Source organism: Myotis davidii, unplaced genomic scaffold (genome assembly GCF_000327345.1).
Source record: "Myotis davidii unplaced genomic scaffold, ASM32734v1 scaffold515, whole genome shotgun sequence".
Lineage (NCBI taxonomy): Eukaryota > Metazoa > Chordata > Mammalia > Chiroptera > Vespertilionidae > Myotis > Myotis davidii.
This window is the reverse complement of record NW_006286242.1, coordinates 1,342,866-1,360,684: the sequence shown is the minus strand read 5'-3', so window position 1 is coordinate 1,360,684 and position 17,819 is coordinate 1,342,866. Positions and strand designations below refer to the sequence as shown.

At 38.1% G+C, this 17,819-nt stretch overlaps 1 protein-coding gene and 1 long non-coding RNA gene across 10 annotated transcripts in view; both read right to left on the bottom strand.

The window, feature by feature from the left end:
* ZEB1 (zinc finger E-box binding homeobox 1) overlaps positions 1-17,819 on the bottom strand; it is a 307,235-nt gene that overhangs the window by 86,891 nt on the left and 202,525 nt on the right. The window lies entirely within an intron of this gene.
* Positions 14,152-17,819, bottom strand: part of LOC107182103 — a 12,302-nt gene continuing 8,634 nt past the window's right edge. The window contains exons 2-3 of the long non-coding RNA XR_001512821.1: positions 15,070-15,075; positions 14,152-14,161 (exon numbers count right to left, since the gene is read on the bottom strand). This is a non-coding gene — a long non-coding RNA (uncharacterized LOC107182103). The remainder of the gene's footprint in view (positions 14,162-15,069; positions 15,076-17,819) is intronic.

The window sequence follows — 17,819 nt, the reverse complement described above, 5'->3', positions numbered from 1 at the left end:
AAGATTTGGAAACAGCCTAAGTGCCCATCAGCCCATCAGCAGATAAGTGGGTTAAAACGCTCTGGTACATATGTCTTCCAAGAAACTAGAAACACCAATCAGAAAGGATATATGCACCCTTATGCTCATAGCAGCACAATTCACCATAGCTAAGATTTGGAAACAGCCTAAGTGCCCATCAGAAGATGAATGGATTAAAAAACTGTGGTATATCTACACAATGGAATTCTACGCTACTGTAAAAACGAAAGAACTCTTACCATTCGCAAAAGCATGGATGGACGTGGAGAGCATTATGCTAAGTGAAATAAGCCAGTTGGAAAAAGAAAAATATCACATGATCTCACTCAATTGTGGAATATAATGAACAACATAAACTGATAAACAATAATACATACAGAGACAGAAAGCATCAAACAGATTGTCAAACCTCAGAGGGAAGGCAGGGGCAGGTGAGAGAAGGTAGTGGTGGTGAGGGGGCGGGGGTAAGGGGAGGGGAAGGGAGTAAGAGATCAATCAAAGGATTTGTATGCATGCATATAAGCATAACCAATGGACACAGACACTTGGGGGTGCGGGCATGGGCTGGGGAGTGGGAGTGGCTGGGGAGAGGTCAATGGGAAAGAGACATGTATAATACTTTAAACAAAGAAATTTTTGAAAAATCAATGAACATATAACTGGGTGAGGATAAAAGAAAAAATATATAAACAGAAATGTCAAAAGGAAATATATAAATATGGAAATTTAAAATAAAATTAAAATTTGGAGGGGAGCATGAAATAGAGAAGAGTTCAGCACTAATAGAAGTACCAAAGAAGAGATCTATGTGGATGGGTGCTGATGCTATGAAGAAAATACCTCCTTATTGCTCTATATATGTATATATGTACCTCAGGTAACAATGTTATATTCAGTGTGTGTGTGTGTGTGTGTGTGTGTGTGTGTGTGTGTGTATTTCTACTGGACCTGTACATATAAGAAAATTGTAGTTTGGTTTGAAATCAAGGAGATTTGGGCTTGACTTAGACTTTCATATTTAATGTGTCATCTTGGCAACATATTTAACCCTTATGAGCCTTAGCATTCTTATTTATAAAATGGAGCTAATATCTATCACCCAAAGTTGATACAAAAATGAAAAACAATGATGTATGGGGAAGCAATTAGCTCTAGGCCTATGTAGGTACATTTGCTCAGTATTATTTTTCTTATCTAATATGTAAAAGTTAGAATTACAACTGAATGTTCATTTATTGTACCAGCCTTCCTAATTCTCTAGTTTTTGTTGTTTTCTTTTTTTTCTGAAAAAGGCATGTCTTTCAAAGCTACACTAGACCTGACTAGAAAAGTCCTAATGAAAGGTATAATTAGCCTGATTCATCCTTATCCCCAAAGTTCAAGTTATTGAGACCAATTCTGCAATGGTGGAGAAGTAAGCAGTGTAGAGGGAGATCAACAGGCTCCTGAGACCTTTAAAATGCCCATCAGCCCATCCCCAAAGCAGACTGGAGTCACAGTCCGCTTGGGAGCAGATGTCAGACATTATGTTAGATGGGCTAAGGAATAGGAAGAAGGCCAGAGACCTAACAACATATGCAATTTGTAAACTGAGTAATTGTTTCAACATTCTTCCTTTTGTTCCATTATATTTATCAAGGGCAATATTTTTGAAAACCCCAACATTTTTTTTCAGATATACTAATGAAACCCAACAAAAGGGGGTTTTGCTTTATTTCAATTAGGATATTTAAAAATTTTTAATTTAAAATAATTTTAGACTTACTAAAAGGTTATAAACATAGTACCGAATTCCTGTATACCCTTCAACCAGTTTTTTCTTAATGAGAACGTCTGACTTAATCACAATACTAATACTGTTATGGAAAGCATTATATTAACATTAATACAATACTATTAACAATATAGTTGACTTTTGCCAGTTTTCCCACTAATTCTGTTTTTTTTTTTCTGGATCCCATGGTTTATTTAATTGTCATATCTCCATAGTCTCTTCCAAAATTTGACATTGATTTTTGAAGAGTACTTACCACTTATTTTGTAGGATGTCTTCTATTTGATTTCTCTAATACTAATGATTGGATTGAGAAAATGCATTTTGAGCAAGAACACCACTGAAGTGATGTGCCTTTGTTAATCTATCACACCAGGATTTCAAGATGTCAGCACAGTGGTTAGAAGCTACACTCACCTCCTTCCAGGACCAAACTGGAATCACAACTAAATTAAAGAACAATCACCTCGAATAACCAACTGAAGACTAGAGGAAGAGAAGTCTTATAATCAAGGATTTACAGAAGAAACCACATCGAGATGGTAGGAAGGGTGAAGACATGAAAAGGACTGGCTTTGCTCCCATAGGTAATGGTTGATGTTCTGGAGGGATATCTCAGCTGTGGGGAGAGGGGAGTGGGTTCCCCTAAGAAGTATGGAGCCGAAACCCCAAGCCAGCTCCCCAGCCCAGAGTACCAGAGCTAGGAAGAGGCACCCATATAACATCTGGCTGTGAAAACCAGCAAGGTTTCTGTCCATTAGGGAGAAATGGAGTGCACTGGAGACAGGCATCCTCTTAAAGAACCAATGCACAAAATTTCATTTGTAGCCACTAGCCCTGGGCTATGGGAAAGGGCAGGAAGAACAAACTAGAGTCATCTGAGGAGAGTTAGGGCAAGCATGTTAAATTCACGGCCCACAGGCCGCATGTGGCCCAAAACAAATATTTTTGCGTCCCAGCCAATATAACGGTATGAAAGAAACGTTTTAATAAAAATTTCATAATTTTTACAATATCCTGTTATATGTAATTTTTTTTAATTTGCATTTTTTCATTTTATTTATTTTTTCTTTATTGATTAAGGTATAATGAACTACGTTCACTAATGACTGATTACTATAATCGTGTTGCATTCATTTCCCTTATACGCCTTATGCACAGGTGCACCATTTCTCTCCACTAATACTAGTAGTGAATATTTTAGCAGCCGACTGCCCTATCATTAGTCTTGGACTGACTTGTTTGATATGAGCAACAGGAAATATTTCACTTTTGGAGAACAAGAAAAGTAGGTTTATTTGCGTTATGCTTATTAATTTGTGCAGTTATTTAGTATCTGATAAGTTAATGTTCAAAAATATTTTTATTAAAATGTTCTATTATTTTATGTTGATTAATAATTTATTTCAGCTCTTTGTATTCAATATGTCTCTATTGAAATAAACCTATGTTTCTATGAAAGTTGAAGCTTTTGTTTTTTTGCGGCCCACACAAACTTAAACTTTGTTTATTTGGCCTGTGTTAGCCTTTGAATTTGGTCTAGGGTTTGTGGCTCTGGGGAGAGATCTGGGGGAATAGCTGCCAGGATACCTATGCTGAGTCATTCTCTGATACAGCAGACACCATCTTTCTTCTCCCCACATGTGGCATCAGCCTGGGGAAAAGCAATTACTCCACTCTTTGCACTCCCTCTCATCCCACCCTGCAGAGCTTAGGCTCTGAAGAGTTAGCTGACCTGGCCAACGTAGTAGAGATCTGGGCAGACTCAGGAGGTATTGAGTGACTGAGTTGTCAGCTTTCAGGTGGGGGGCCATTCCTTCACTTTCCAGTGAATCTCACTGGTGCCTCCCTCTCATGGAAGATCTGATAGAACCACCCTCCCAGCTTCTGGCAGACCCAACCTCTGAGCTCTAGAAGCCCCACCTGTCCAACTACTAGTGGCTCCACTCTGCCGAGGTTGGAACAAAATCTGGGACAGACTGAGTCTTGTGACTTTGGGGTGGGGGCCACGCGCACTATCTTCTCTGAAGCCTGACTGGCACCACCCCCTCACAGGAAATCCATTAGCCCCATCCTCCTAACTCTGCCAGAGGGTCTTTCAGTGACTGAACCTAACAGGAAGCTGGCAGGAGAAGGCAGGTGGAGGTGGATTTTGGAGTGCCCAGACCCTGTGCTGGCATTGGTGTGCAGCTTGGGCATTTCCATGTGCACTCAAGCCCAGCAGAAGCAATGACAAACTCTGGATTGCTTATAAATCCAAACAGGTTGCGAGAGTCAGACACAGACAGTGACTGATATTGGCTTTCACCAGAATCCTTCCCAAGAGGCCTACAATCAACAAATACCATAGCCAGCTTCAGATAACATCAGAACAGGATCCAATAAGCTTCACAAATAGCATATCCACAGGAGGATCTTGGCAGGCAGGAAACCCTGCTGAGGTGATTTACATTTCATGTCGTCAGCACCTGCATAGCAGTTCGCACACCATGGTCAGGGTTGAACCTCACAGTCAGCATGCCTGAGGGTTAATCCCATGCATGAATGGGCCAATAGCAATCAAGACTCACAACAAGAAGGCCCATATAACCCACATAGGGACATTCCTAGAGCATCCAGCTCAAGTGATCAAGAAGTCTGCACCACTAGGTCCTATAGGACTTCTACTGCTTAAGGTCACCTCATGAAGACTGGAGTCACAGCAGATTTATATAATACATAGAAACAAACACAAAAAGATAGCCAGAATGGGGAGACAAAGAAACAAGCACCAAATAAAAGAACAGGAGAACTCTCCAGAAAAAGTTAAATGAAATGGAGAGGCCCCATTTTATCAAATATAGAGTTCAAAGTAATGGTTATAAGGATGCTCAAGGAACTTAGTAAGAACTACAACAGCATGAAAAAGGACATGAAAAACATAAAAAAGGACCAGTTAGAAATGAAGAAAAGATTTGACATCAAGAATATACTAGAAGGAATTAAAAGTAGTTTGGATGAAGCAGAGAATAGAAACAGCAATTTGAAAGAAAAGGTTAAAAAACAACAACAATCAGAGCAGCAAAGAGAGAAAATAATTTTTAAAAATGAGGGATCTTTGGGACAACATGAAGCATAATAACATCCACATCATAGGGGTAACAGAAGAAGAGAGAGAGAATGAAGAACCTATTTGAAGAAATAATGGCCAAAATCTTTCTTAACCTGTGAAGGAAAAAGACATAAGTATAGGAAGCACAGAGTCCCCAAAAAGATGAACCCAAAGAGGCCACACCAAGACACATCAGAATTAAAATGGCAAAGGTTAAAGGCAAAGAGATAATCTTAAAAGCCATAAAGATAGCTATCTACAAGAGAGCTCCCATAAGACTGCCAGGTGACTTCTCAACAGAAACATTTCAGGCCAGAAAGGACTGGCATAAAATATTCAAAGTAATGACAAGCAAGAACCTACAACCCAAACTCTTTTACCAGCAAGGCTTATCATTTAAAATTGAAGGAAAAATAAAGATCTTCCCAGACAAGAAAAAGATAGAGGGGTTTGTTACCACCAAGCCAGTATTACAAAAAATGTTAAAGTGAGAAGGAGGAAGAGGAGGAGGAGGAGGGGGAGAAGGAGGGAGGTCAGAGGGAGAGAGGGAAGGGGAAAGGAAGGAGGAGGAGGAAGAGGAGGAGGATGAGGAGGAGGAGGAGGAAGAAGAAGAAGAAGAAGAAGAAGAAGAAGAAGAAGAAGAAGAAGAAGGAGAGGAGGAAGAAGAAGAAGAAGAAGAAGAAGAAGAAGAAGAAGAACAACAACAACAGCAGCAACAGCAACATAAATGCTCCAATCAAAAGACATAGGGTAGCTGAATGTAAAAGAAAACAAGATCCATATATATATATTGTCTACAAAAGATCCAACTCAGAATGAAGGATATACATACCCTAAAATCAACAGTAAGGAAAAAATATATTCCATGCAAATGGAAAGGGGAAAAAAGCTGGGTAGCAATACTTACATCTGAAAAAATAGACTTAGAACAAAGGCTATAGTAAAAGACAAAAAAAAAAAAAACACACTACATAATGACAAAGGAAGCCATTCCACAAGAGAATATAACCCTTGTAAACATGTATGCACTCAATATAGCAGCACCTAAAAAATATAAAACAAGTATTGATGGACATGAAGGGATAGACTGACAGTAATTCAGTCATAGTAGGGGACTGTAACACCTCATTGACATTAATGTACAGATCTTCCAGACAGAAAATCAACAAGTAAATGGTGACCTTAAATGACACACTAGATAAGATAGATTTAATTGATATATTCAGAACATTTCACTCCAAAGCAGCAGAATATACATTCTTTTCAAGAGCACATGGAACATTTCTAGGACAGATCACATGTTAGGACACAAAACAAGTGTCAATAAATTTGAGAAGATTGAATCATATCAAGCACCTTTTCTGACCATATACTGCTATGAAATATGCAATCAATTACAAGAAAATGGAGAAACACACGAAGACATGGAGGTTAAATAACATGTTACTAAATAATGAATGGGTTAACAATGAGAACAAGGAAGAAATAAAAAAAAAATACATCGAATCAAATGAAAATGAGAACACAATAATCCAGAATTTATGGGATACAGTGAAAGCAATCCTAAGAGGGAAGTTCATAGCATTACATGTTTACCTCAAGAAACAAGAAAATTATCAAATAAACAATCTAACTTTACACTTAAAGGATGTGGACACAGCCCAAACAAAGCCCAAAAAGAGTAGAAGCAAGAAAATACTAAAGATCAGAGCAAAAATAAAGTCTAAAAATACAAAATATCAATGAAACCAAAAGCTAGTTCTTGAAAAGATAAACAAGATAGACAAACCTTCAACCAGACTCATCAAGAAAGAAAGAGGACTCAAATAAATGAAATCAGAAATAAAAGAGAATAGCTGACACCAAAAAATAAAAGGATTGTAAAAAAAATATTACAAACAACTATATGCAAAACAAATTGGTCAATCTAAATGAAATAAATTCCTAGACATACAATCTTACAAAACTGAATCAGAGAGATCAACCAAAGGACTTGTATGCATGCATATAAGCATAACCCATAGACACAGAGCTCCTGCATTGAGTCTGCCCCTTGGTGGTCAGTGTGTGTCATAGTAACCAGTGATTCCCAATTGCTCTGCTGTTAGGGTCAATTTGCATATTACCCTTTTATTATATAGGATTATATAGGGTGAGGGGCTGATGGCTATTTGCAGGCTGGCCAAGCCCCCCAGTAGGGACCCTCACCACAAGAGGGTGTAGCCATCATGGGTGAGGGGATGATGGCTGTTTTCAGGCTGGTCACGGCCCCCAGCCACCCAAGCTCCCAGTGGAGGCTGGCTGAAAGCATGTATCTGGGATTTATTTAGCTTCTATAATTGAAACTTTGTTGCCTTTTGTGGGGCCACAGCTGGCCAGAGCAGGTGGGAAACTTGGCTTCCTCCATTGCCGGGGCAACCAAGCCTCCGGCTTGCTCTAGCTCCATGGCTGCGGGCTGCCATCTTAGTTGGATTAATTTGCATATAATCGCTCTAATTGGATGGTGGGTGTGGCTTGGGAGTGGTGAAGGTACAATCAATTAGCATCTTTGTCTTTTATTAGTGTAGATTCTCAGCAAAATGGGAATAGAGGGAACATACTTCAACTTAATAAAGGCCATATATGACAAACCCACAGCTCATATACTTAATGTGAAAAAACTGAAAGTGTTTCCCTTAAGATCAGGAACAAGACAGAGATGGCTGCTTTCACCACTCTTATTCAACACTAGAGGCCCGATGCATGAAATCCATGGAAGGGGCTTGGCCCTCACAGCAGTGGCAGCTTGCCTTGGCTCTCACAGCCCCGGCTTCTTCCGGATGGTTGTCTGGAGGGTCGTTTGGCTGTCCAGTCTAATTAGCATAGTATGCTTTCATTATTATAGACTAGTGGCCTAGTGCACGAAATTCGTGCATGGGGGTGGGTGACTGTCCCTCAGCCCAGCCTGAACCCTCTCCTATTAGGGACATCCCTCTTGCAATCTGGGACAGCTGGCTCCTAATAGCTCATCTGCCTGCCTGCCTGATCGCCCCTAACTGCCTCTGTCTGCCTGATCACCCCTAATTGCCCTCCTCTGATGGCCTGGTCTCACCCCCAACTACCCTCCCCTGCAGGCCTAATCTTACCCCAACTGCCCTCCCCTGCTGGCCTGATCACCCCTAATTGCCTCTGCCTCGGCCCCTACCACCATGGCTTTGTTAGGAAGGAATTTGAACATAGTCAGCCATATGCACTATACTGCCAAACTGGTCATTAAAAAATTGAACCACTTTATTATACCTTACCAAACAGTTGTTGCCCTTAAAACCCCTCCTCAGTCCCCACCTTAGGTTCTGCCTTCACAGTTCACACAGATTAGGTTCTGATTGGTCAGTTTCTATGCCAGTCAGCGTCAAAAGCTTTGTCTACTAGGCAGCCATTAGCTCCTGACACTTCAACCAGATTTGGTTCTGATTGGTCAGTTTCTATGCCAGTCAGTGTCAAAAGATCTGCCTCCTAGGCAGCCATTGTCTCCTCACAGTCCACCCAGATTTGGTTCCAATTGGTCAGTTTCTATGCCGGTCAGCATCTCTGGGCCTGATCAGAGATGTGAGACTTATCAGTAGCCTCAGCGGAGGCCTGGAAAAAAAGAGAGCCATGCTGCTGGCCAGGCCCAGAGAGAAAGAGAGAGGCAAGTGCTGATCAACAGCTGCCATGGAGGCTATGGTTCAGACCTTGCTTCTCTCTCCAGGCTTCTCTCCGGGCCTGATCCACAGCCCCCTTGGCAGTCAGTGCTGGGTCCCTGCACCTGCGGCAATCAGTGCTGGATCGCCAAGGCATCCCAGCACCGACTGCAGAACTGACTTCTGGTCCGTTGAGCCTTAGGTCATTTTGGACATTACGGCCCCTTGGTTTTTATATATTAGGATAGTACTGGAAGCCCTAGAAACAGCAATCTGATAAGAAGAAGGTATAAAATGCATTCAAAATCAGTAAGGAACAAGTAAAACTGTCATTATTTGCAGATGACACAACACTGTATATAGAGAACCCTAAAGATTCTACCAAAAACTACTAGAACTGATAAAGGAAGTCAGTAAAGTAGTAGGATACAAAAAGAATCCAGAAACCAGTTTCATTTTTATATGCCAATAATGAACTATGAAAAAGGAAAACAATCCCATTTAAAATTGCTTCAAAAAATAAAATAAGTAGCTATGAATTTAACCAAGGAGATAAAAGACCTGTCCTTGAAAATTATGACACTGAAGAAAAAATTTGAAGAAGATACAAACAAGTGGAGAGATATACTGTATTCATGGATAGGAAGAATTAACATCATTAAAATGTCCATACTACCTAATGCAATCTATAGATTCAATGCAATTCTTATTAAGATACCAATGGTGTACCTCACAGAACTAGAACAAATATTCCAAAAACTTATATGGAACCACAAAGGAACCTGGATAGCCACAGAAGTCTTGAGAAAGAAGAAAGTTGGATAAATCACACTACCTGATATTAAACTGTACTGCAAGACCATAGTAATAAAAACAGCATGATACTGGCATAAAAACAGACATAGAGATCAATGGAACAGAATAGAGAGTCCCAAAATAACCCCACACCTTTATAGTCAATTAACATTTGATAAAGAAGGAGAAAAACATACAATAGGGTAAAGACAATCTATAGAATAAATGGTGTTGGAAAAATTGGACAGATACATGCAAAAAATGAAAGTAGACCACCTTCTTACACCATATACAAGAATCCTCAAAATGTATTAAAGACTTAAATGTTAGACTCAAAATCATAAGAAATCCTAGAATAAAATATAGGCAGTAATATCCTGGACATTTCTCATGCAATATTTTTCTGATAGTAGTAATATTTTTCTGATACATCACCTTCAGCAAAGGAAACTAAAAAACAACAACAAATGGTTGGTACATCTACACAATGGAATACTACACTGCTGTAATAAAGAAGGAACACTTACCATTTGCAACAGCATGGATGGAACTGGAGAGCATTATGCTAAGCAAAATAAGCCATTTGGAGAAAGATAAATATCACATGATCTCTCTCATTTGTGGAATATAATGAACAACATAAACTGATGAACAAAAATAGATCCAGAAACAGAGAAGCATCGAACAGACTGTTCAACCTCAGAGGGAAGGCGGGGGGAGGAGGGCGGGTAAGGTTATGTATGCATATAACCATAACCCATGGACACAGACAGTAGGGTGGTGAGGGCATGTGCTGGGGGTGGGTGGCTGGGGAGAGGTCAATGGGGGAAAAAGAGACATATGTAATATTTTAAACAATAAAGAATTTAATAAAAGAAAAACGAGACTAAATCAAACTAAAAAGTTTTTGCATAGCAAAGGAAATCATCAACAAAATGAAAAGACAACCCACTGAATGGGGCAACATACTAGTATTCACTGATACATTTGATAAGGACTTAATATCCAAAATTTATAAGGGACTTAATAGAACAATACCAAAAAACAAACAATCCAATTAAGAAGCAAACAAAGGACCTGTATAGACACTTTGCCAAAGAGGACATACAGATGGTCAATAGACATATGAAGGAATGAATGCTCAATGTCACTAATCATCAGAGGAATGCAAATTAAAAACCACAATGAGATCTCACAGCTGTCAAAATGGCTATCATCAATATAAACAAACATGTGTTGGTGAGGATGTAGAGAAAAGTGAACCCTCATCCTCTGTTGGTAGGAATGCAATGCAGATTGGTGCAGCCAATGTAGAAAGCAGTATGTAATTTCAAAATATTAAAAATGAAGCTGCCTTATGACCCAGCAATTCTATTTCTGAGAATATATCCAGAGAAACCTGAAACATTAATTTGAATGTTTCAAAGTGCCCATCAGTAGATGAGTGGATAAAAATGCTGTGGTAGCACAGCCAGTATGGCTCAGTGGTTGAAGGTTGACCAATGCACCAAGAGGTCACCTATTCGATTTCTGGTCAGGGCACATGCCTGGCTTGTAGGCTCGATCCCCAGTAGTGGGCATGCAGGAAACAGCTGATCAATGATTCTCATCATTGATGTTTCTATCCCTTTCTCACTCTACCTTTCTCTCTCTCTGAAATCAATGAAATCATATATATATATTTTTAAGCTGTGGTACATTTACACAATGGTATACTATTCAGCCATAAAAAAAAAGGAACGCTTACCTTTTTGAAACAGCATGGATGGACCTGGAGAGTATTATACTAAGTAAATAAGCCAGCGAGAGAAAGACAAGTACCATATTATTTCTTTTTTATGTGGAATCCAATTAATAAAACTAGCAAAGTGGAGACACACTCACGGATATATAGAACAGACTGAGAGCTGTCAGAAAAAAATGGTGTGTGGGCTAGGTGAGAAGGGTGTAGGAATTAAGCAAATAAGAGAAGAAAGACTCATGGATATAGACAATAGTATGGTGATTGCCAGAGGGAAGGGGGGTTTGGGGAGGTAGAAGAGAGTAAAGGGGGGATAAAAGGAGACTTGACTTAGAGCAGTGGTTCTCAACCTGTGGGTCGCCACCCCTTTTGCAGCCGAACGGCCCTTTCACAGGGGTAGCCTAAGACCATCCTGCATATCAGATATTTACATTATGATTCATAACAGTAGCAACATTACAGTTATGAAGAAGCAACGAAAATAATTTTATGGCTGGGTCACAACATGAGGGACTGTATTTAAAGGGCCAGAAGGTTGAGAACCACTGACATAGAGTGTTAAACACACAATATAATACACAGATGAAGTAGACTTGTACACCTGAAACCTACATAATTTTATTAACCAATGTCACCCCAGTAAATTCAATAAAAAAAGTCTATCACACCAGTGATATATGATGTCACTATGAATTATTATTAACTAGAGGCCTGGTGAATGAAATTTGTGCACTGGGGGGCGGGAGGATGTCCCTCAGCCCAGCCTGCACCCTCTCCAATTTGGGATCCCTCAGGGGATATTCGACTGCTGGTTTAACAATCCCTCTCACTACTGGGACTGCTGGCTCTCAACTGCATGCCTGCCTGCCTGATTGCCCTTAACCACTCCTCTGCCAGCCTGATCGATGCCTAACTGCTCCCCTGCTGGCCCAATTACCCCCAACTGCCCTCTCCTTCCTGCCTGGTCCCCCCAACTGCCCTCCCCTGCAGGCCTGGTCCCTCCCAACTGCCCTCTCCTTCCGGCCTGGTCCCCCCAGCTGCCCTCCCCTGCAGGCCTGGTCCCTCCCAACTGCCCTCCCCTGCGGACCTGGTCCCTCCCAACTGCCCTCCCTTGCAGGCCTGGTCACCCCCAACTGCCCTCCCCTGCAGGCCTGGTTGCCCCTAACTGCCCTCTCCTAGAGGCCTGGTCGCCCCCAACTGCCCTACAATGCAGGCCTGGTCGCCCCCAACTGCCCTCCATTTCAGGCCTGATCACCCACAATTGGCCTCCCCTGCTGGCCATCTTGGGGTGACCATCTTGTAACCACATGGGGGCGGCCATCTTGTGCAAGGGAATGATGATCAATTTGCGTATTACTTCTTTATTCTATAGGATGACATTAACATTGATCACCTGGTTAAAGTAGTGTCTGTCAGGATAGGGTTGGGATTATGTAAATATCCTTTTTTTCCCCATTATATGTTCACCCACAATTTTTAGCATCCATTCTTGCCTTTAACAGTTATTAGCATGGTGTTTGCTGAGTGGTGATTTTCCATTTCCCTACTACTTACTATAAGAACTTTCCCATTTCCCCTTATATTCACTTAAGTATTTATATTAATATGGATGAATAGATATTTCATTCCATAGTCCAATACGATTATTTTGCTAGTAATATTACTCTAGATTTAGCCATTGGGAGCTCCTTCAAGTTGGCTCTTTTGATATGCCATGATAATTGTTTTTAGAACTTCCCTACTAATTGTTCCAGGCTTACCTTATTTTTTAAATAATTTTTTTATTTTTCAATTACACTTAACATACAATATTATATTAGTTTAAGGTGTACAACATAGTGATTAGACATTTATATAACTTACGAAGTGGTCACCCTGGTGAATTTAGTACCTGACACCATACTTGGTTATTATATTACTACTGACTATATTCCCTATGCTGCACTTTACATTCCCATGACTATTTGTAACTGGCTATTTGTATATCTTAATCCCTTCCCCTTTTTCACCCATCTCCCAAACTCCTTTTCCATCTGGCAATCATCAAAATGTTCTCTTTATGGGTTAGTGTGTTCATTTATTTTGTTTTTATTTTTTCTTTTAAAATAAACTCTAATTTTTACTTATTAAATTTATTGAGGTTACATTGGTTAATTAGATTATATAGGTTTCTATGATACACGATCTGTATATTGCATTCTGTGCCCACCACCTAAGTCAAATAATCTTCTATGAAGTCATATGATATTTGTCTTTCACTTTCTGATTTAACTTCCCTTAGCATAATACCCTGTAGGTCCATCCATGTGTTGCAGATGGCAAGATTTCATTCTTTTCATGGCTGATTCATATTCCATAGTATATATGTACCACTTCATCAATTCATGTATCAATGGACGCTTAGGTTTTCTTCCGTATCTTGACCATTGTAAATAATGCTACAATGAACATAGGAGTGCGTATGTCTTTTCAAATTAGTGTTTTGAATTTCTTTGAATAAATATCCAGAAGTGGAGTTGCTGGATCTTTCTTCTGTCTCTTATTGTAGCCTTTGTTTTAATGTCTGTTTTGTCTAATGTAAGCAATGCTACTCTAGCTTTTTTTTTGTTTCCATTTACACGAAATATTTTTTTCATCCCTTTCAGTATGTGTCTTTCAATTTTAAGTGAATCTCTTATAGGCAGGATATGTATAGTTCTTATTTTCTTATCCACTTGGCTACCCTATATATTTTTATTAGAATATTTAATTTATTTACATTTAAAGTAATTATTGATAAGTATATAATTTATTTCCATTTTATTATTCATATTTTTTATCTTTCCTTCTTCAAGAAATCCTTTTAACATGTCTTGTAATACTGGTTTGGTGGTGATGAACTGCTTTAGCTTTTACTTGTCTGGGAAGGTCTTTATATGTCCTTTGATTCTAAATGATAGCTTTGCTTTGTAATCTTATCTACCTCTCTTTTCTTTCTCTTTAGGTAGAGTATCTTTGATATAGGTCCTTGCTTTTCATCACTTTGAATATTTCTTGCCAATCGCTTCTGGCCTGCAAAATTTCTGTTGAGAAATTAGCTGACAGACTTATGGGGGCTCTTTTATAGGTAACTAACTGCTATTCTCTTGCTGCTTTTAATATTCTCTGTCTTTTACCTTTTCCATTTTAATTATGGTGTGGATATCTTTATGTTCATCTTGTTTGGGGCTCTCTATGTTTCCTGTGTTGCAGCCTTAGCTAATATTTCCCATACCTCTGTTCTAGAATCAGTCATTTACACAAGGAACTTTGGTATTCTATTGGAAAATGGTATTGAGTCCCAGATCTGGGTACTAGGTATACTCATTCCTACTGGATGTCACAGTTTTCATGCCTTGTCAGCTTGGAAATATATGTATGTACAATATATGTATGTATATATATATCTCCTATCTATATTTGTATTATCTATTTGTCTATATATACACTAAGAACCATGAGTTCATACTGATACTTCTGAATCCAACTGAATACCAGTGCTTATTCCAGCCTTCTTCCTTTCCTTTATTTGTTTCTTTGTTCTCTGATAATGATAAATCTGTGTCTCATTATCTTCAATATATTTACTTATTTGTTCAATTCCTGTGTATACATAAAGTAGTTTCAGAATAACGCATATCTCTGTGAGAAAAAAGTATTATAGAGGAAATGAGGATAGGATTGTAATCATGGGGGGATGTGACACTTCTCTGAGAACTTTTTTGTATAGCGTAATTAGGCAATGGTTTTACACACACACACACACACACACACACGTACGTAACTTAAATCACTCAGCAGAGAGGGAGAATAAAAAGTACAAACTATAACAAACACATGTAACGGCATTATAAATAAATTATATAACATATTGAAGAAGTAGAGAAGATGAAAATAAACTTAGTAACTTTGAAAAAAAGAATTTTAAATATATACTGTAAGGATAATGACAAAAAGAACTGTACACACTGTACTCTAAGTAGCAGATTTTATTAATATTTTAAAGAGGGGAGAGTGTACAACTAAGGTTCAGCTGTGTGTGGAAAGCCCAAACTTCTTCATTAGTGCTACCTCTTAATACTGAGATACTGAGAGGTACTTGAACTACAAGATCAGAATTTTAAATTTTTATCACAAAGACGTTTTCATTGCATTTTTGTAAACATGCAAATTTCTATAGAGTTAAAGAAATTTTAAGTAAAAAAATACTTAAGTCACTATTACTTGGGATCATTTTTTTAAAATTCATCAATTAAAAACAATAAGACATAGCTAATATATTAAACAATATTTATTTTATTGGATTACTTTTATCTAATTTTAAAAACTAACATATGAGGGACCTATAAAGCAAGCATTTCAAAAGTAAGAGTGTATATATTTAAAAATGTTTAACTGAAAAAGGCATGAGTGTTTTTTGGCTAAACCACAAGATGCCCTTGTAAAATGAGGATAAATATGTTGGAACACTGACAATTTATACTATCTTCCCTACAAAGAAAATTTAAAGTTGAAAGTATTTTGAGACAACAGGATTTAATTCACCAAAAAATTTTGCTTAGTTTTGGATGTGAACATGTACTAGTTTCTTTAATATCTACAGTAATAATATTACTTCTTCTATATAATCCATTTCCTAAGAACTTGAGATTTCATTCACATATAAGAGTAACTTTTTAATGATACTTATAATTAACATTTCAACAGCATATTACATTTTCCAATATAATTCAAACTCGTGATCCACACTGTGCTACAGGGGCATGAATATCAGGTTCATGTGCTGGTCTCTAGTACAACTAAATGCCACAGACCCCTTTCTTCTTTATTGTTTCCCCTTAAAAGTCTTTAAAATAATTATCTTAGATGGTGTTACTTCTTTTAGGTAAGTGATGGTAAAGAGCCTTTGCTTCACTACTCCCTGCTCATCCTCAAGTAACTAGACAAGAAACTCTTTATTAAACAACTGGCCTTCTAAAATTCCTTCTGAAAAACCTAAGCTGCATCTACTCTACTTTCTAACCAAACATTGCTAATCTCTTATATTCAGTAGCAGGAAATTTTACATATTTAGATATTCTTACAGTTATCAGTTATAATAGTGACATGATCAAGACACCCTACAGGTTTTTACTTTTTCTTTACATTGGGTAGTAGTTTAATATGACACACAAAAAAGCAAAGAACAACACAAGAACAGCAGTAGAGACAATTTTAATGCAAGAACAGAACCTGAAAGTAACTATGAGCAGAGTGAAGTTCCACCTAGTAGGTTGACTGCTCCTTAGAGTAAACTCCTCTGTGGTAATTCAGGTTTTCTGATTCTACTTCAGATCAGCTTGGCTTGGTCAATCGTGTCCAATTTTAACAGATACTTTTTCAAATTCAGCCACAAGAATCATCTTGAGGAGCCACAAAGCAATTCAAGGACAGAAGTTTTCTGTTTAGATCCGAAGCCATAATCATTTGAATGCATAATTAAGGGCTACTTATGGAAACCAACAAAGTGAACTATTAAGAATTACTAACCTTAGCCCTGTCCAGGTAACTCAATTGGTTAGAACACTGTCCTGATACACCAAGGTTGCAGTTTTAATCCCTGGTCAGGGAACATACAAGAATCAACCAATAAGTGCATAAGTGGAACAACAAATCAATGTCTCTTTCTCTCTCTAAAAATCAAAATATAATTAAAAGAATTACTAACCTCTAGCCATAGCGATCAGACAAGAAGAAGAAATAAAAGGAATCCGAATTGGAAAAGAAGTAAAACTGTCATTATTCACTGATGACATGATATTGTACATAGAAAACCCGAGAGACTCCATCAAAAAACTACTGGATTTAATAAATGAATTTGGCAAGGTAGCAGGATACAAAATTAACATCCAGAAATCTATGGCATTTTTAGACACCAATAATGAACTCACAGAAAGAGAAACTAAAAAAAAAAAAATCCCATTTCCCATTGCAACAAAAAAATTAAGATACTTAGAAATAAACTTAACTAAGGAAGTAAAAGACCTGTACTCGGAAAACTATAGGACATTGAAAAAGAGCTAGAGGAAGACCGAAACAAGTGGAAGAATATAAAGTGTTCATGGGTTGGTAGAACCAACATCATTAAAATGTCCATACTACCCAAGGCAATCTATAGATTCAATGCAATCCCCATTAAAATACTAAAGGCATATTTCACAGACCTAGAACAAACTCCCCTCAAATTTATATGGAATCAAAAAAGACCCTGAATAGCTGCAGCAATCCTGAGAAAAAAAGAACAAAGTTGGAGGGATCACAATACCAGATATAAAGTTATATTACAAATCCACTGTTCTCAAAACAGCATGGTACTGGTACAAGAACAGACACAAAGACCAATGCAACAGAACAGAGAACCCTTAAGTCGAATAAAGCCATTATGCTCAATTAATATTTGACTAAGGAGGCAAGAGCACACAATGCAGTCAAGACAATCTCTTCAATAAATGGTGCTGGGAAAATTGGACAGATATATGCAAAAAAATGAAACTTGACCACCAACTTACACCATAAACAAAAATCAACTCAAGATGGAAAAAGACTTAAACATAAAATGGGAAATCATAAGAATCTAAAAAGAATATAAAGGCAACAAAATATCAGATATAGCTTGTACCAATATGTTTACTAACACATCTCCTAGGACACTGGAAATGAAGGAGAAAACAAACAAAT